The sequence below is a fragment of the Lissotriton vulgaris genome, chromosome 8 (genome assembly GCF_964263255.1).
Source record: "Lissotriton vulgaris chromosome 8, aLisVul1.2, whole genome shotgun sequence".
In the NCBI taxonomy this organism is placed as follows: Eukaryota; Metazoa; Chordata; class Amphibia; order Caudata; family Salamandridae; genus Lissotriton; species Lissotriton vulgaris.
In genome coordinates, this window is record NC_141696.1 from 682,350,200 (window position 1) to 682,372,565 (window position 22,366).

Here is a 22,366-nt window from a genome sequence, read left to right on the forward strand (position 1 = left end):
GACTGCCTGCCAAAAGTGTATTTTGCCTACAGTTATCTGCTCAGCCTCCTCGAAAACACATTCCAGTCTAGTGAAATAGCTAAACATATTCCCGGCTGCAGAGCAGAGGGCCCGGCCTTCCTGTCCTCCTTGCAAGTAAATTACTGCTCCCGTTACCATGGTAGGCCCATGGCCCCCGCACTCTACATGGAGATTCATAGGCACGCACTAGCATTCAGTATTGAATGGCCTCTGCCCGAGAGACCTTTTACTTCAGACACTACATCCTCCAAACATGAGATACCAGATATGTTATAGGTACAGGTTGCCCTGACATTCCAGACACCAGTCTCCTCTACTAGTGCTAAAGTCAAAGCCCCCAGTTCTCCCCAGTTACACGTCATGCTAGTTGCGCGCGCATTCAGGTCATAAGTTTCTGCTGATTCTGCAATTTTCTCTATGCATCCACCCACATGTGACGTTTCTTGTGACGTTTCTCTGACATGTCCAGTGCACGCCCATGTGTACGCCTTCTTACACGCCTCCTGTTACGCACATGTGTTCTTATCTCTTTCTTTCACCTGTTACACCTACTGTATTGGTTTCAATTGTACCATTTTACTATATATAATGTGTAATGTTAATAAAACGTTGAATGTCCCTTCCTGAACCTTAGAGGTGATGGAACATGATATCCAATCCTCGAGGATTTTCCATTAAAGCCCGTATGACTCAGATCCCACGGACTCTGCCTCTCATTTGAATGAGCTGTCTTTTATTGATAATTATATGGAAAAATGATTCGGTAAAATTAATTTACCACAGCCCTCCCAAGGCAGGCTGGGAGCTGTAGTTTGCCCCACTCCGTGGCCGAGCGATGTCGCGAGCTCGGCGGCGGGGGCTACCACAGTGCCAGGACCCCAGAGATGTTGCTGCCAAAGTGGTGGTTCGCGATGTGCCAAAGAATGTTGCTGTCGCCCCTCAAGCACTTCACAAGTGCGTATCAGCCCCCGCTCCTCAGTGGAAGCTGTGTGTATTTAAGCGCCTCCAAGTATGCTGCAGGGGAAGTGGGCGGGGCGGTGCGGTGCGGCGCGGCCCTCCCAAGCCAGGCTGGGAGCTGTGGTTTGCCACACTCCGCGGCCGAGCGATGTCACGAGCTCGGCGGCGGGGGCTACCACAGCGTCAGGACCCCAGAGATGTTGCTGCCAAGTGGTGGTTCGCGATGTGCCAAAGAGTTTTGCTGTCGCCCCTCAAGCACTTCACAAGTGCGTATGCAGTCATCCTACTCACTTATGCAAACAATGGATCATACTTACATTTACTCAGCTACACACTTTTACAAAACCACTTAATTTATTCATATAGATAGTAACTCATACTTAGTGTGTTGTAAAATCACTATTACAAGTATACAGTTATCCATACAGTCACTCATACAATCACTGTCTTTTATGTATACTAATGTCTATACAATAATTGTCACATATACTGCCTTTTATTTTTCTAGTTTGTTGGACGTGTACTATTGAGAGATATATTTGCTCATCACCACACCCTTAAAGATATTCACTCACCCAAACAGCTTTTATAACATGTAGACTTAACGTCATATACCAACTAAATCAACTATTCACACATCTTTGGGCAGTCACCCCCCCCCCACCGGACCACACTCACATTCACTCTCTCATACAAATACTCAGCTAACTAATCAATAACTAATATAGACATTCACATAGCTAGTAACCAACTGATGCAGCAATTTACACAACAACTGACAAAGTGATACAGATATTCACATAGTTTAGTCACTGTCCAATATATTTAGTGAGACACTATAAATTAGTCAATTAATTAGTCAATCACACTGCTACTAAATACTCAAGCCAGATATTTATATATCCACTCATTATTCAATGCAGATTGCTATATATATAATACATATTTAAATAACAAATCAAACCACATCCACTGGATGATGTCATCAGTGATGTCAACAGAGTTGTCATTTGAGATGTCATCAGTGCTGTCATCAGTGATGTCACTGACCATGTCATGAATGATGTAATGTGTGACATCATCAGCAGTGTATTGTGGGCGCGCAAGTTGTAGTTAGTAGAACTAACTATAACGGAGCAATTTCAATGGTTTTGTATGAGTGAAATGTCCAGCTAACTATAACACCCCTGAAACTTATGTTTTTTTCAGTGAATATATATATATATATATATTCAATGAAAAAACCATAGGTTTTAGCCCATATATAGTTAGGGATTAGCATTTACAAAACCTTATTTTACTCGCATAAAACCATTGAAATTTGCATATATAGTTAGTTGCGCTAACTATATATCGCGTACCCGCAATCCACTGCTGATGATGTCACATATTACATCATTCATGACATGGTCAGTGACATCACTGATGACATCACTGATGACATTATCCAGTGGCTGTCTGTTTCTGTAAAGTTAAAATATGTCTTACATATTGAAGAATGAGTGGATGTATAAGTGTCTGGATGAAGGATTTAGTAGGTGCATGACTGACTGTATGAAAGAGTGATGAAATGTGTCTCACTGAGTGCATGGGTTAGTGACTAAACTATCTTAATTTGTGCATCATTATATCTGTTGTTCTATGAACTGCTGCATGTGTTGATCAGTAGCTATATGAGTAACTGTATGAGTTATTGATTGGTTGCCCAAGTATTTGTATGGGAGAGTGAGTGTGTGTGTGGGGGTGGCTGGGGGGTGTGTGACTCTGTGCATACATGTGTGAACAGTTGATTCACTAGATGTATGGATTCAAAACTGCATGTGGAAACAGCTGTATGGGTGGTTGACTGTGTACGAGTGTATTGGTGAGTGAATGGATATCTCAGTGCTACATGTCAAAGTAAGTATATATATGTAAAACACAGTACATGTGAGAGTTCACATATATAAATTACTGTGCATAAGAGCCAGTGAATGTGTGAGTGGCTGTATGAATCATTGTGAACTTGTATCAGGGATTGTATAAAAGAGTAAATATGTGTTAGTATATGTTCGAATAAGTAAGGTGTGTATAACTGTATAGTTGAGGAAATGGAGGTGTGATTGATTCTTTGCATGACTGACTAGGTGTGTGAGTAACTCCATGGATGAGTGACAGTCTGTGAGTGTCTGTTTACACTGAGTGTATCTAAGGTTATATCAGAGTCTGTAGAGGTTCATCGTATAATCACATGAATGATGTCATCAGTGATGTGATCAGTAATGTCAAATGAGATGTCATCAGTGATGTCATCAGTGATGTCATTTAAGATGTCATCATTGATGTCATCAGTGATGTCATTTGAGATGTCATCAGTGATGTCATCAGTGATGTCACTGACCATGTCATGAATGATGTAATATGTGACATCATCAGCAGTGGATTGCGGGTGCGCGATATATAGTTAGCGCAACTAACTATATATGCGAATTTCAATGGTTTTATGCGAGTAAAATAAGGTTTTGTAAATGCTAATCCCTAACTATATATGGGCTAAAACCTATGGTTTTTTCATTGAATTTCAATGGTTTTTTAATAGCAAATATCAAAAGCTGTCAAATGTCAAGTACATGATAGGTAAAAACATTTTCGTGTTTATGCACGCTGATGTGCTTTGAACGCTGCCCCCCTCCCCCCCTCTTTTCTCTTAGCAGTACTCTCTCTTTGCAGATAGTGAAGGGTAGTTAACGCAGGCCTTTGCCCCCATTGTAATCCGTCGTGCCTGCTTCTCTCTCTATTTGATTGATTGCTATCCAAGCATTTACTGTTTTAGAATTGGTTCTCTTTGGTTCATTCTGTATTTACAAACAAGCACAGAGTCGCAATACTCTGTTTAGTCTTTGCAGATAGTGAAAAATCGTTTAAAAAAACAAAAGGAATCGAGCAAAATCAGTAGGCCACTAATGGGATCTGTTTTTGACCTCGCTAAAATAGAAACATTAAGAACAACCCCTCATAAGAAATACGAAACTAGTAAGATGAACTTAGCTCCACACCATGATGGCTGCAAGACAGCTCGACTCCGCCGCCCACCCCACCCCACCCAAAATAACGACAAACCCTATGCAAATATTATAAATATATACAACACACCAGCAAAGTAACAGGGTAAAACGTTTTATTAAATAACTATATACATGGCAACCTGCTGCAACATCGATCCAAATGCCTTTTGGTGACTCTTCCATTGTGAACATTGTCCCACAATCCGTTTGACCTGAAACGATTACACAAATAAAACATTTGTGAGTTTTAAATTTCCGGAGAAGTATAATTCACCAATAGTTTTCTCTGTAGATCTTTTTCCATTAACAATCCCAGTTCCATCACCCGCCCAGGATATCACTACTGTTAGTTGTCATTGTTGCTTCTGTTTTAATAAAAAATGTTTTATGGTGTTTACTGTTTTTGTTGCGATGTATATATTTATAAGTTATTAAAGTGTTATAATCCTACAAATTTTTTTATCGATTATTGCTGTTTGAGATATTCCCTGTCTACAAACAGAGAAGAATAGAAATATTCTGTCTCCCTTTGCAGATAGTGAAGGATAGGTAATGCAGACTTTTGTCCCCCGTTGTAATCCGTCATGCCTGATTGATTGATTGGCTGGACATTTATTGTTCAAAGAATAGTTCTTTCGAGGTACTCTCTGTTTGCAAATAACGTGGAATAGAAATATTCTGTCTAGTCTTTGTAAGTAGTGAAGGAAGGGTAATGCGGACCTTTGTCCCCCGTTGTAATCTGTCATGCCCATCTACTCCCCACTGATTGAGAAACTAGTTCCACCCGGACCATTTATTAGAGGTACATCATCTGACTCAACCGGAGAGAACCCCTAATAAAGAAGACATATGTAAAATACGAAGTAATCCCTGTATCCTGTTAAACAGAAACTTTAGCATGAAACACACTTGAAAAGGAAGGGAAAGAAATCGAACAAAATCAGTAGGCCTCTGATGAGTTTTTGACTTCGCTAGAAATAAGAAACATGAAAGTGGTGAAAGAAGCCAAGCTTGACGTTACAGCAGCCACAAGGTAGCTAGGCTCCGCCACCCCCCCACTGCTCCAAGCATGTCTGTCCCACCGCCCGCCACGCCCAATAACGGTAACATGAAATAAATACAAATCAGCAGATACCTACCCCCATTCCGGAAACTCCCCAAGTGCAACAGGTTCGCGGCTACGCCCATCCGGAAGACGAGGCCTTCGGCACGTGTAGAGCGAGTCCTGCTGGCAGCCGTCGGCCGGGGAGGTCATCCCGTAAGGTGGGCCAGGAGAGGAGCCGAGGCTGGCGGGATTCTTCTTCTTTCTTAGATAATGGCTGCGACAACGGGGGGGATGTCTTGCACATGCCACCGACCCCCCCCCTCGTATCTCCTGGTCTTGCCCCGGCTTGATATGAGCTCCCCGTTCGGGCCTGAAGCGGCGCCCTGCAGGCCACGGGGGGGGATGTCTTGCCTCTGCCTCCGACCCCCCCCCCTCTTATCGCCTGGTCCGGACATCACGGATATCAACGCCAGGTGTCGCCGTGGGGTGCGCTGGGAGGGAGAGGCGGCGCGAACAAGCCTCTCCCACCCCCACAGGTGAGGGCCCCTCGACTGCACCCCCAACGCTCCACTCACCCAACAAAAGGGTTCCTCCACTCTTGCGATACAGCGACGCTGCATTCACCCGACAAAAGGGTTCCTCCACTCTTGCGATGCAGCGACGCTGCACTCACCCAACAAAAGGGTTTCTTCACTCTTGCGATGCAGCGACGCTGCACTCACCCGACAAAAGGTCTCGTCCACTATTGCGAGGCAATGATGCTCCGCTCACCCAGCGGGGGTCTCGTCCACTGTTGCGGTGCAACGGCGCTTCTGAGTTCAACTAGAAAATGAGTCCTGCATCCAGAAAAGTTCTCCTCAACTTTGAAGATTCTATAAGAGCCACGGGGGCCCCGACCCCCGATGGGGAATGACTGCCATGATCACCCACGGAACGACCACGACGTAGCCGCGGGACGTCGGCGCACTCATGCCGGCGCCGGCCTCAGTCTTGAAATCACCAAAATCCTGCAAGACTACCAACTTGATCAGTTCCGGTGGGACACCAGTATGACCAGGTAGGAGAGATTTTTGCCTCCCACCCCTCTTTGACTGATGGTTCATGTCACCAGTCCCCTCTACTACCCTTCAACGAAAACTTTTAGACTGCCGAAAGAGGTCCCGGTCCAACCACGAGTTGGTGGAGACATTTTGACTATACTTGGACCTTCCTGACCTCACCCAAAATGGCGCCGGTACAAATGAAACTATTGTGCCCCGATTGCTCAGCCTTGATATCATGAGATATGTATGCAGTTTTTAGCACATGAATTGATATGGGATAAGACTGATTATATGTTCGGACAATGAATTGATCCGGGATGGGTATTGAATATAAGTTCGAACAATGAATTGACATGGGACAGGTACTGATTACACGTTCGAAAAATGAATTGATATTAAGTTCTAATGCATCATTGGTTACTGTATTTATTGAAGTAATACTGATCTCTCCGCATGAAATTAATTTTCCACATGCTACACAAGTCAATCTCATCTGCCCAAAGTTCTTTTGCAGATTTGGGACCGTTTCCCTTGCCTCTAACTCACTTATTGCTAAGTCATTGGTGGATGTTTTTGCCGGTCGGGGGTTATCCCCCAAATCTCGAAGTTGTGCTTTAGAATAATTAAAAGGGTGCCACCTCTCCATGTGCCGATGCATGGTATGATTACCATAGCAATATTTTTTTTCGGTCCCTCTCGGGGTTTTTTTTTTTGCAGATGAGGCAGGTAACGCACCTGGCTTTAACTTTCTTTTCATGAGAAGGAAAAGAAAAAAATTGCCAGATAAAATTCACTTTCACATGGGACGTTCTTGGCATTTCTTTTAGTTTTTTAATGTACATGTTCATAAAACGATTACACAAATGAAACATTTGTGAGTTTTAAATTTCCGGAGAAGTATAATTTACCAATAGTTTTCTCTGTAGATGTTTTTCCATTAACAAACCCAGTTCCATCACCCGCCCAGGATATCACTACTGTTCCCCATGTCATAAAACCTTAGGATGTTCAATAACTGAAACAGCTAATATGGGTTTACTTACAGGGGACATCTTTTGTTCTGTTTTGTAAAGTAAAACTATTGTGAACGCAAGTATTATACATAGTAAGTGTTTAATATAGCATTTGTCAGTCATTGGTTAAGCAGCTAGGACCTGTTCACTCTTGACACCCCAGGTGCTGTGTATGTTGCACTATAGTGCTGCATCGGGAATACGGACAACCCTATTGATGTTGATTTTTCATTATTGATTATTGTAAAGAAATGGCGACTCCCCCCTTTAGCAGATTAGCTAAATCTTTGCGTAATTTGGGCATAAAAGTTATATTATTGGAAGTAGATGGTTATAGTTCTGGTTAATTTCCATTCAGAATGTCCTACACAGCACCACTCTAGGCAAATATGCTGCCTTGGGACTATTCGCACAACAGACCGCTACTGACCATTGTTGCTTCTGTTTTAATAAAAAATGTTTTAAGGTGTTTACTGTTTTTGTTGCGATGTATATATTTATAAGTTATTAAAGTGTTATTTTCCTTCTACTTTTTTGTGAGTGCTATATATTTTTAATGTGACACATAATTGTGAAGACTTTGATGTACAAAAAGGCATCCCTAAAATCTACCGCTGCAGGCTCGGTCCCACACACCCTCACAGTGAGAATCCCCTCTCCAATCACAATACAGGATGGTTATCAGATTGCAGGAACGCGTGTAGTGTGACGGATCTCATCGGGTGGGGCCTTGATCTACTGTAACTTCTTTGAAGAGGGGTGATTCTTTACAGTTGAGGCCATAAACTACATCTGCAGGGCTAGGTGATAGCCTGGGACGGCCTGGCCAATCGGACACAGAGGAAGAGGAGTGTCAGAGGGTGCGGTAGTGAATAGGGTGAAAGGCAGGTGTCGGGCGGGCACAGGGTGTGATTCTCAGAGAAGAACAGCGCAGATGGGAGGAGGTTTCTAGCCCATACATGAGAAAGAGAGCGGGAGTGACCAGTGCGTGGGGGAGATGCTTGCGAGGGTGCAGACAGTGGGTCTGGTCAAGGCATCTAAAATGGCTGCTGTGCTCGACAAAAGTGTGGCATTGCAAAAAAGGCAAGATGGCGCAGACAATGTTTATCAATAATGATTTATTTATAACAAATAAAATATTTACTCGCAGTGACAAAATGGCGGTCAACACTTCCTGATTTCCATCGAATCGAACGTCAACAGACGTCACGCAGCAACAAAAAAAACGCTCACGCACTGCCGCTGGAAGACATGTATCAACATATATGAGCCTCCTCAGCCACCCTCAGAAAACAAAAGGGGTCAGGATACGTCTCCCGTACCCCCTTATACCTAGTAATTTAATGAAATCGAAACACAAAATGGCGAATTCACGTTTCGCTACCAGTTTGCTTCCCGGTTCGCGAACCGAGAAGCGCTTCTACCGCGAAAAATCAATTTTTTTTAATTTGCCCCACGGGACCCTTTAATAACCCCAACATCATTCCTAGGGGGTCAAGAGGGGTCTACCTAGCCCCCTTTCATTAAATTCCCCCTTCGTTTTTCTCCTCCTCTTGTCTCTCGATCCTACCGACAGACAAGATGGCGGCCGCACCGGACTGTTTAGAATGTTGACAGACACCGGACAGCCAATCAGCTTCGCTAAGCAAAGCTCCGTTACGCGAAAAGTACGCGATCTGGAGCGCTATCTGGGACGCTGTCACAGATATATCTGTTTTTTAAACGTTAATTTCTCAAAATCCACTGGAGCACATATATTGAGACCCAGCAAAGGCACATCGGGCTAACAGTCCCTATAATTTTGCCAAGTTTCGTGCAAATCCATTCAGCCGTTAGTTTGCGACCCGGTTCGCGAACCGAGAACCGCTTCTACCGTGAAAAATCAAATTTTTTTTATTTTCCCCACGGGACCCTTTAATAACCCCAACATCATTCCTAGGGGGTCAAGAGGGGTCTACCTTGCCCCCTTTCATTAAATTCCCCCTTCGTTTTTCACCTCTTCTTGTCTCTCGATCCTACCGAGAGACAAGATGGCGGCCGCACCGGACTGTTTAGAATGTTGACAGACACCGGAGAGCCAATCAGCATCGCTTCGCAAAGCTCCGTGACGCGAAAAGTACGCGATCTGGAGCGCTATCTGGGACGCTGTCACAGATATATAATTTTTTTTAAACGTTAATTTCTCAAAATCCACTGGAGCACATATATTGAGACCCAGCAAAGGCACATCGGGCTAACAGTCCCTACAATTTTGCCAAGTTTCGTACAAATCCATTCAGCCGTTCGAGCTAAAAGTGAGGCCAAACGCCCTATGGAAATTAACATGGGAAAAACGCGTTTTGGGACCCCCCTTTTTTCTCAGGCCCCCCCTTGACGAACCCCCCCAAATTTTCAGGGGCTGCTCAGAAACAAAATGTGCCATTTTCCTGAAAATTTCAGCCAATTCCCTCCACAAACGCCAAAGTTATTAGACATAGAATTTTCAAAAGTTCCATAGAGAAATAATCCTAACTATATATACCTACTGGCTATCGCCAGTAGGTAATATATATATATATATTCACTGAAAAAACCATAGGTTATAGACCATATATAGTTAGAAATTTGCATTTAAAAAACCATTGATATTCAATGAAAAAACCATAGGTTATAGACCATATATAGTTAGGAATTCGCATTTACAAAACCTTATTTTACTCGCACAAAACCATTGAAATTCCATATATAGTTAGTTGCACTAACTATATATCGCGCACCCGCAATCCACTGCTGATGATGTCACATATTACATCATTCATGACATGATCAGTGACATCACTGATGACATCACTGATGACATCTCAAATGACATCACTGATGACATCACTGATGACAACATCCAGTGACTGTATGTTTCTGTAAAGTTAAAATATGTCTTACATATTGAAGAATGAGTGGATGTATAAGTGTCTGGATGAAGGATTTAGTAGGTGCATGACTGACTGTATGAGTGAGTGATTAAATGTGTCTCACTGAGTGCATGGGTTAGTGACTAAACTGTCTTAATTTGTGCATCATTATGTCTGTGGTTCTGTAAACTGTTGCATGTGTTGATAAGTAGCTATATGAGTAACTATATGGGTTATTGATTGGTTGCCCAAGTATTTGTATGGGAGACTGAGTGTGTGTGGGGGTGGCTGGGAGGTGTATGACTCTGTGCATAGATGTGTGAGCAGTTGATTCACTAGATGTATGGTTTCAAAAGTGCATGTGGAAACAGCTGTATGGGCGGTTGTCTGTGTGCATGAGTGTATTGGTGAGTGAATGGATATCTTAGTGCTACATGTCAAAGTAAGTACATATGTAAAACACAGTACATGTGAGAGTTGACATATATAAATAACTGTGCATAAGAGCCAGTGAATGTGTGAGTGGCTGTATGGATCATTGTGAACTTGTATCAGGGATTGTATAAGAGAGTAAATATGTGTTAGTATATGTTTGAATAAGTAAAGTTTGTATAACTGTATAGTTGAGGAAATGGAGGTGTGATTGATTCTTTGCATGACTGACTAGGTGTGTGAGTAACTCCATGGATGAGTGACAGTCTGTGAGTGTCTGTGTACACTGATTGTATCTAAGGTTATATTAGAGTCTGAAGAGGTTCATCGTATTATCACATGAATGATATCATCAGTGATGTGATCAGTAATGTCAAATGAGATGTCATCAGTGATGTCATCAGTGATGTCATCAGTGATGTCATTTGAGATGTCATCAGTGATGTCATCAGTGATGTCACTGACCATGTCATGAATGATGTAATATGTGACATCATCAGCAGTGGATTGCGGGTGCGCGATATATAGTTAGTGCAACTAACTATATATGGAATTTCAATGGTTTTGTGCGAGTAAAATAAGGTTTTGTAAATGCGAATTCCTAACTATATATGGTCTATAACCTATGGTTTTTTCATTGAATATCAATGGTTTTTTAAATGCAAATTTCTAACTATATATGGTCTATAACCTATGGTTTTTTCAGTGAATTTCATTGGTTTTTTAAAAGCTAACATCTGTAGCTGTAAAATGTATTATTCTTTAAATCCCAAAATATATATAGATATTTATTGATAATTTTTTTTAAATATTTTTTTCTTCGCTTCTAGTTCGCGAACCGGGAAGCTTTCCGTTAGCTCATCTTGATGCCGCGATCTAGTACGCGAACCGGACAACGTTACGTTAGCGGAACAGTGACGCGCCGCGGAAGCGCGACGTATCACGTTATCGCGTAATGCGTCTAATGACGCGTCGCGTTAGCGCTCCCGGAAGTGCTCCGGACAGCGAACCGGAAGCGATCTGGGACGCGGCGCGCGCCGCGTAACGTAAGCGGAACAGGTCATGTGACTTGTTTATCAAACTTCTCATTGGTTCATTTCACTTTTGGTTTCCAAATGATGTATGACTAGGTCATGTGACCTAAAAATAACACTTTTCATTGGCTCAGAACTTTTGTTTTCCCCAAATCATGTAAACCCCTCCTTATTTCCTCACTCTGACTTTCATCTTGGTGAGAGAAAGACCATTTTTCTGAAGTTCCACAATGGCTTCCATTCTTGCTGCAGCTGGTGCACCCCCACCACCACCTCCACCTCCCCATAAGAAGAGAGGACCACCTAGTCAAATTATGACTAACAGAGAGGAGGAAGATGAGGAAGAAGAAGAAGAGGAGAGAGAGGGACAACAATTTGTTGATGAGTTGCCCCGGGTTTCTAAACGAAAAACCAGTTTCATCTGGCAGTTTTTCACCATCCCTCCTGGAACCAAGAAAGTGAATGCAAAATATGCCACCTGCCTCATCTGTGACTACAGATTGTCGAGAGGCACAGAAAAGAAGTACAGTATGGGGAACTATACAATGCATCGTCACATGAGCAGGTGGCATCCCTTGAACTACAGCCGGGCTGAGTTAAGGGATCTTGAAGACAATCCGACGGCAACTCCTGTGGCAAGATCTACATCCACATTGTCTTTGACGGGAAGAGAGGCACAAGAGACTGTGCCAAACATCCAACCTAACTTCCAGCACATGAAGTTGTCTTGTATTTACTGTGGTGCTATGCTGTCATATGGCAACATGAGTGTCAACCTCATGAACATTGCATATGAAAATCATAAATGCCCTAATGCACCCAAAAAGTAATTTTCTTTTTTTTGCTCCAGTTGAGCCGTTTTGAAAGCCTGTTTTTTGTTGTCTCCCCTCCATAAAAAACACAAAAAAAACATAAAACAGTTCTAAAAATACAAAAAAATAAAAAAATGTTCAAAAAATAAAAAAAAAATATAAAACAAAAAAAACAAAAAAAAACAGTTCTTTTCAGAACTACCTCCCCTTTCAAACAAAATTGCTAGAATGTTTATCACTCTGGCAAGCTCTATTTCTTTTGGTTCGCTTCAAGTTCGCTGACCGGTTCGCGAACTTTAAGCGAACTAAAAAAATATTTTTTTAAAAAAAAGAAGAGTTAGTATAAGGGAAGTAAACAGAGAATAATGTAAAAAGAAAGACAGCTAGAGAGAGTAAATGAGAGATAGTGTCAATGACATCATCAGCAGTGCATTGCGGGTAAAAAGAGTGGAAAACATTTACCTTATAATTCTTGTTACCTTTTTTAAATATTTTTTCATACTTTCAATCTGTAAAACAAAGAACAAACATTTCAAAAAATATTAAAACATGTATTTAAAAATTAGAAAAGACAAGGGAAAAGGTTCAAAAACAAACAGTTTTTCAACAACTTTGACATTTACAGAAGTCTCTGCTTCTCTACGTCCCCTACACAATCCTAAAGATATATATTCGAAAGAAACTGTATTTTGATATTGCTGAACTGAGGCCTATTTTGGAACATGATGTTTTTCTTGCACTGCTAATGTCTCACAATAGTGATGCAATAGCAGCGCAAAAAAGATGTAAAGCCATAATAAAATTGTGTCTAACATTGTAAATGATTGTTTTAGGATGCAAATAAGATGTGTGCTTTCAAGAGCTTTCTTTGAGGTGAGGCCTCTTTTTTTTTTAAAAAAAAAAACACTACCCAGAAGTACAGCACTCTAAGCATTAAAATTGATATTTACAGAACTCACCTTACCCATATGTACCACACATTTCTAAATGTATATCATAAGGACAAAAAGCATAACATTAATTATACATGTTAAATGGTTTATTTTTGCTGTTCTCAGAATGTATCAAATTTCACTTAAATCAGTGACTTGAAGGTATTCATCATGTAACAGCGGGGAAAAAAAAACACAATCAAAATGACTGTGTTTAAAAAACCCATACAACCTAAGAAATCTGATTTCAAAACTTCTTAAAATTAACTTACTTTCAATGACGTCAAACGATCTCCTATAAACAGCATCCACTCTGTTGTGCTTTAAATATTTTCAGCCCGCCACTTTCTGAAAGAAAACCTCCATCGATACGTGAAATATGTTACATAGAAAAAAAACTTCTCTCATTATATCACATGTTTCCACTAGGCCAAATCATGTTGCCGCGATTCGCAAATCTTGTAATTCTTCCAATCAAATCCCGACATTTTCTATTTTCGCAACTTTCAAAAATAAAATATTTGAGATTATTTTCACAATCCTGGACTACTAATATCTTACTCTTCTTTGTCACTCATGTTCTCCTTTTCCTATGACACTGATACTGCTTACTATGAAGCAGACTTACTTGCATCAGGTTTATATAGTTGGATTTTTAATCGAGACAGCATTGCAGACTTACATTCCCTCTACTTAAAATTTTGGTTTTAAAAACACCAGGTAAGAATTTTTAAGGTCAAACGGCAATTTTTTTTTGAACGTTACAACAGAATCATTACAGAATGACCAGCCGTTTCCAGACTTTAAGTAAGCTGTATAATGTCCTGATGTTGTTGATGGACCATCGTGATAGATAATTGCTACAGTAACAAAAGTCCTCCCTGATATTGACAGCTGAGAAGCCACAAAATTTTTTATTAAAGTTGACAATTTTGATCCATCAGGCCTACATCGTTGCATCATTAAAATGACATACTGGCCATATCTACGTATAAATAATGTTGACATCATATCACATTTACATTGGCTACACTCCATGTTGTGATCCGCTGCATTTACTAGCTTATTAAAGGAGACTGATTTACTGTCTGGCAAAGTTAAATATATAAATCTTTCTGAGTCTACACTAGTAGTACTTGATACCATACAGTTCTCGCAGTCATGCTGCCATTGATAAGAAAGCCCAAACAGGTGATCTACATCTACACCCTCAACTTGCAATATATCAAGCATATACATTAAAAACTCCTGACAATCTTGCTGATTATTTTCAGAGAAGTCTGTTTGACCTGAACATTCATCTAACAGATAACGAACTTCAGACACACTTTCTACTTTTGTTCGATCAGTGCTACATTTCTCGAAAACAGAATTCAACAAACAGCATAAAATTTGTTCAGAATTCAACAGAATCTGTTCTTTTAAACTCTCTAGTGAAAAGAGAACATTAACCACTACATTTGCATAGCAGTTGACACCAGAACTGTTTTCAAATTGAAAACCGACAACATCTTCAACAGAATCCACTTTCTTTCTGCTAACAATTTTCGGTTCATTGACTTTTAGTCTTTTTGCAACAACCTCCCTACTATTACTGCTATTTCTACGTTTGCGGCCTACCACACGTTTCTCAAACAAAGGATATTGAGGCAAATGTGGCGCATACTCTCTTCTTAACCTATTGTATTCCTTAACACAATCTAGATCCGCACAAATGTTTGTGACATCACAGTCAATCAAGTACAATCCCGATAAAGTTCTAACTCGTGACAATGCCACATATGCCATACCCTCCTTGAACACAGAACTGCCAATATTCACCAATGCACAGTCTACACTTAAACCTTGCGATTTATGGATTGTCACCGCATATGCCAAGCAAACAGGAAACTGTTTACGGCGAACATATAAATCTTTAACAAGCAAAAACCTAGCAGAACAACGACCAATTTGCTGTACTTCCTCAATGCCATCAAATTTAATTTTTAAAAATTCTATTCCATCTCTATTTCTGTATTTCTCAAAATCAACAACATTACCCATTGATCCATTTACCAGACCTCTTTCTACATGTAAATTCCTTCTCAAAATAATTCGGCAATTTAAACACACATTCAAAGTCTTTTCAAAACCCGCTGTTTTAGATATAGTCTTCTCTAATGAATCCAATTTTGATTTCAAATTGTCTGACAAAATAATTGTTGATCCCATATGCTCTAATTTGTCGATAGCTTCAAGTTTCACAATCTCTTGCTTTTCTAAATTCAACATTTTGTTGTTGAAGATGGCACATTCTGCAAGAGTTGGCATGAGACATATCCCGGATTTCTTCTCAGTAATTTTCTGAAAAATATTCTCAGGCACAATCTCTTGTTTGGGATACAAATTTGACAGTAACCGTGCATTTAAAGCTTCTTTCCCATGCTCGGTCACTTTTCCAATTCTAATATCTTGTAGAATATTCTTGTAATCTTCATCCTTTGCCTGACGCATATTTTGATGCAGTTCTGCATAATTGAAGTTTAACCATATATTGACGTTGCCAATGCTCCCTAGGCACTTCCTGGTATCTTCATGCGTGAGTATTTTGAACACAGGTTGACCTTTTACTGGTGTCAGCTGTAGAAGATCTCCGAAAACAATAATGTGTTTCCCACCAAATAAGACATCATATTCAGTTTTAAGTACTTCTTGCATTCTCAAATGCACAAAGGCAAGCATGACATTGGAAACCATGCTTACTTCGTCAATGATAAGTAGTTTCATTTTCCTCAAAACTCTTGAAACTTCACATCAAGCATCTCCAGATAACTTGTTGTATTGTAATTTGTTGTCATGCTCCACCGGCAGCATCAATAGACGATGCAAAGTAATACCTTTAATATTATGTGCTGCCAGTCCAGTAGGAGCGGTGACAACACAAGACAGCGATGACTCAGTCCTTTCCTGCAAATAACAAGAGATTGCTTTAATGAGGAAACTTTTTCCAGTTCCCGCTTCTCCACTCACGTACAGTCGGACAGGCTTCAACGACGTACACGAGCACTCTTTCTTCTCATGACTTAATCCGTGCTCAATTTCCTTGGTAACTTCATCATATATTTTCCTCTGCTCAACGTTGAGTTGTTTTTCCAAGTCTTGTAAGTTAACTGAATCCTCCTGAGCATGTGCCATGGCTCTTTCTACTTCATTCATAGCAGTGGCAGCTTCATTTTCGATAATAGGTCCTCCAAGTGGATCTTGACTCAATGAAACAGAACTCTGACTGTCCTGAGAACTGTCTCTGGCAATCTCGGCTGCAATCGTTGCTTCCTGCTCAATTTCCAAAGTTAGCATTTCTTGATATTTAGAAAAAGCAGGACATTCTATGGACTCCTTGGCTGCATTGAAAGAGTCTTCGTAACAGAGGAAATCTCCAAGCAGTTCCTCTTCTGCACGCCAAGGCTTGAAAAGTTGCAAAAGTGCTAAATAGAAAAACTCCTTTTTTTCTGGAGATTCGCCACTTAATTTTCGATGGTTTACTAATTGGCATTTTCTTTGCTTGACCAGGCATCCCTCACTTCCAATTACAGCATACACTCCTTTCTCAATATCTTCTTTGATGTTCCTCTTGAATATATAATTTTGGAGAACCTCATATAGACAAACATTCTCAAGGTGACTGCTTCGATTTGGATAATATGTATCCAACATGTTGGTCTTCAAAATGTCGGTACTGTTTGGTTCCTTTTCTGCCAAATACTCAATTTCCCGAACAGGTTTTAGAACTCGATTTCGCGTTGCAGCAAGACCAAGACTCGCCCAAACGAGACTCCTGGATTTGGCATAGAGACTTGCTGAAGACAATCGATCAGAACATTCGTAAGCTCCGATTTCTCGATGCGACAACATCTTCAGACTGAAACTGTACAACTTCTTGCTGAGGCTCTTTTCATGGGAAATGTCCTCCCACATATCCTTCAGTTCAGTCTTTTCTTTTTTGGTGATGTAAGATGTCACATACCGAGCCACAGCCATACAGTTGTCAGCCACAAACTGTATATCCATGTTGGCATTCCACATGGACAAAATCACTGGGTTGTAGTCATTGATGTACTTGGACTCTTCGTTCCTTTTCAAATTGTATGTATTCTTGGGTGATTTCCTCGTCACATTATGTCGCAGCGAAGACATCAAACTGTTCACTCTTCCTTTAGAAATCACCGGTCGTGGAAAGTTGAAACGACATTTGGTGTAGAACTTGTCCTTGTTTCTGAATTTACGACGACAGTACTTTCCACAACGATGGCTTTGGAAACGTAGAACTTGTTCTCTTAGACTTTTCTTCTCCGTTGCGTTTGGAACAGCACACGTAGAATACTGTTCGATGAAATTCATCACTAAGTCATCCGGATCTGTTCCAAATTTAGGTGCATCCTTGATCCACAGCAACATATGTATATGAGGGGCACCTCTTGCTTGATACTCCTTTCTCCAGAAGAAATCCAACACCTCTCCAAGAGGTGGATTCTTTTTATTTGTGATGAAAGACATCATAGCTTCAAATCTATGATTGAAGTACCTGCATACATTCACAGGATCCAAAGAACACAGTTCTCCAGGTGTCTTGAATTCAATGTTTTCAATATTTCCATTTGCCTCTCGTAGAAATTCAAGTAAGTCTTCCCAGCCATACTCGGCACAGCTCAGAGTGAGGAACCATGTTGGAGTTCCTAAGTTCCTCAGCATACATTTTAAATCACCATGACGACGGTACCAGTACTCATTAGTACCACGCTGACACGCCATGAGATTAATTAAGTGAGAATCCAAAATACTGTCTTGGACATTGACTTTATGCATAAAGTCACTTGCCGAGATGTTTCGCATCTGTATACCACTTTTTAAGATGTGGTTCACTGCATATGACAGTCCAGACAGATCGCTTTCAAACAGGAGATGAAACAAATAGGGAATGCATTGCCGAAACCTAGGATCTTCTGCATACAATCGTAAAGTCCGGTATTCAGACGCAGGAATTTCACGAGGTCGCTCATCATATCTTCCTCCTTGACCTGTGGGAAATAGCTGTGGGAAACACCGAGCTTCCAAACTTTCCTCCCAAACACTAATGGGACTCCCTTTGGCTTGTTTCATTTGAAACAACTCAATAGCATTCCCCATGACTTCCTTGGAATGCAAAGGATGAACACTATAATGTTCATATATTTCTTCACTTTTAGAGGCCTCTACTTTCTCAATTTGGCCAGCACACAAATCGCTATCCTCTTCATCACTTACTTCCTCTTCTGCAACATATACATTCTTATAGTACTTATTATTTTTCTTCAAATACACTGTTGCCTTTTTGACTTTCCTAACATCCACTAAATCTTGCCATATTTTCTTATTCTTTGTCGGAACCCCATTAACCAAGATAACCAGAGGTTCCTCTTCCACTTTTTCTATTCCAATTGTGTTAATGTTTTTGTTCAAATCTAGAGGCAAATAAACAACTCTTCCCTTTAATCCTCTCTGTAAATCTGCTGGAGGCAACTTCCCTGTCTTTGGCTCCATTCTTACAATAGCCTGAAAGGGATGGATACTTTGAATCAAAATAGATTCATAAGTATTTAAATCCTTCAATTCAGAAGGAATCTCAACCAATTCCAGATTATTATGAACTGCCCTAGCAGGCATCTGGTTTTGGTTTAATTTATTACAACAATAAGTACACACACGTTGATCCGATCCCAAATCAAAATAATTTTCTACCATCAAGTATGTGGCTAAATCCTTCCATTCACTATTATTTTCCCTTTCACTTTTTGCATATAAATCCACTACCTTAGTCTGATTCTTATAATAAGTGCGTCGACAACATACACAAGTGAAATTAGGCCTCTCACTTGATTTCATCTGAAACGTGGCAATTTCCTTCTGAAAATTATCTGTACTGGAAACCTGTACATTATCTTCCACATTACCCTCTACTTCAGGGTCAATTTGAACATTCTCATCTTTACTACCAAAGTAACGAAACTCAATTTCTTCACAAAGATTCTTCACATCTATTTCAGAACCATGCAAAAGAGCAGCACATAACTGTTTAAGCATAATTGCTGGACTCTTACCATAATACAACATTCTCACTAATTTTCTCACTTTATTATGATGCACTGCTAGCATCCTGAAATGATGAAAAACACTCTGGCATACTCTCCTGGAAAGACAAGCCAGTGAATGACCACGCAAACCTGTCATTTGTCTCACTCTGCAAGGATCTAAATCTTGCAACAACTTCATTTTCTGCTTCAAACTTTTCTTATTAAATGTCCGTATAAAATCACAAAGCAAATTGATGGAAACCTGTCGCACACTGCAAATAGAACTACACTTCCAAATGTACACAGGACCCTTAGGACGTCTTCCTAAAACCTCATCACTTAGCGCCTCTTCTGTCTCTGTTGTCACAAGTTGTTCTTTTTCAACTGGACAACCATCCTTCACTTCATAAGCTCGACCACTTATGTCAACTGCATGCACCAAATCATTATCCTGAAAATAAGTCTCCTCATTAAAAAATGCCTCAGAACTTGAACTATGCATCCATTCTCCAGAAAAAACTTCACAAAAGTTAGTACGATTTACTACTCTCTTCCATCTACTTTTTGTTTTGAAATCAGAAATTACCTTGCTTAGTTTCCTAATTCTATTGATTACCAAAATAAACAACTTTCGCTTGATTTCAAAAGCATGATCAATAATTTTCTCTACATTTTTCTTCTTCCTATAAAATGCTGCTTTCTGTTGGCCTTTCTTTTTAATATTTTTCAATAAATTAACTAATATCCTATTACGGAACATTCGTTGTCGAATGTCCCTAAACTGTTGTTTCCTTCTACTATCATGCACAGAGTTATCTCTTCCTCTACCAGTAACATTTGTGATGGGTCTCTCCTTTCCATTTAAATTACTTTTCTTTTTGTGAACAGACACATTTTTTTGAGCAAAATTTTTTTTACTACAAATATTTCTTAAGAATGATTTCGTGCTCTTACCCGGACCTTTCTTGGTGTTTTGACAAGTATTTGGGGAAGAGGACTGCTGCAATAAAACATCATCCTGCTGTCTTTGACGTTTTCTAGCCTTTCGTATTCGACTTCTGGAAGGCATTTTCCAAACTATGAAAGAATCTGCAGTTGAATCTGTGAAAAAATATAATATAAAAAGTTATTAACCACTATTACCAAACAGTAAATAAATAACAGTCATCTAAAACTTAATGCCGTACTAATTATTTAACATAGCAAATATTTTCCACCAGCACTGCATCACAAAAATGACACTCAATGGTACAAAACAGGCATACAACACTCATAAATCACTCCCTAATATTTTAAATCATTAATTCAGGATGACGATAAGATGTAGCCTATCTAAAGGTTTGTTTAGGCCCAGATCTTTGGACTGGGGTGAATGTGTGTCATTGATCCACATTCAGTCCATCACCTGTTTTGTTTATTTGAGGTGAGGCCAACACATGGTTGCAGATAAGATTTTCACTGAAAAAAAACCAAGGTAAAAAAACATGTGAAGGCCTACCAATGAAGTAAATCATTAAATGAAAACCAATACATTTCTGGAAATATGCACTACTAGTGCTTCATAAGATGTTTTGGGTCATATTTATAAGTTATTTGAGTATCTAGTATGCTATTTTACATTCTTCATGGTGCAAATTTATTGTAAATACGCTCCCACCTACGGTTGGCAAATTTAGATTTTGATTATGGGAGTTAGATAGGCATGTTAATAATTTCCCAAAAATGGTATATAACCCCAAACAACCTTTGAAGCAAATGCTCTTAGCCATGTTATCCACCTCCCATTGGATAACATGGCTAAGAAGTGCTTGCAAATGTGATAAAAAACGGCCTGCAATGCATGAATATCGCAGAAAAATCAGCGATATTCATGCATTTTCCAACAAATGCTCTTAGCCATGTTATCCACTTCCTATTAAATAACATGGCTAAGAACTGCTCAGGGCACCATGAGGAACGCTTTCCATTTAAAAAGGGAAAAATAACATCAAAGACACTAAAATGCCTTCTAAATATGAACCCAAACAACCTATGAAGCAATGTGGAAAAAACTGCCGCAATGCATGAATATAGCAGAAAAATCAGCGATATTCATGCATTTTCCAGCAAATGCTCTTAGCCATGTTATCCACTTCCAATTAAATAACATGGCTAAGAACTGCTCAGGGCCCCATGAGGAACGCTTTCCATTTAAAAAGGGAAAAATAACATCAAAGACACTAAAATGCCTTCTAAATATGAACCCAAACAACCTATGAAGCAATGTGAAAAAAAACGGCCACAATGCATGAATATAGCAGAAAAATCAGCGATATTCATGCATTTTCCAGCAAATGCTCTTAGCCATGTTATCCACTTCCTATTAAATAACATGGCTAAGAACTGCTCAGGGCCCCATGAGGAACGCTTTCCATTTAAAAAGGGAAAAATAACATCAAAGACACTAAAATGCCTTCTAAATATGAACCCAAACAACCTATGAAGCTCTAACAGTACATATCCTGAAATTTAATTCATTTCAAAATGCGTTTTTAAACACAGCATATAAATCAATTGTATACCTGCATTCATGAAGAAATGACTAAAAATGTCCTTGAGACACATGAAAGTGTTTTCTGGAATGCCCTAGCACCATTTTTGGGACACTATTAACATGGCTAGGTAATTCCCATAATGAAAATCTAAATTTGCCAAGCACAAGTGGGAGCGTATTTACAAGACACTTGCCCCATGAGGAACACTTTACATTTTAAAAGGCGAACATAACATCTTAGACACTCAAATACCTTATAAATATGGCCCAAAACAACCTATGAAGCTCTAGCAGTACATATCCAGAAATGTAATTGATTTCTTAAATCGTTTTTAAAAGCAACATATCTGTTTCAGCTTACATAACAGACCATGAAATGGCCTCCATGTATTACAATATCTTGTGTTACTGCATGCCAGAATGTTACACCAAATATGCAATTATAATTTCTCTATGAAACTAATTCTATTAGTATATCACTAGAGACAAAACCACATTTTAAAAACACAGCTTTCTTCATCATTTT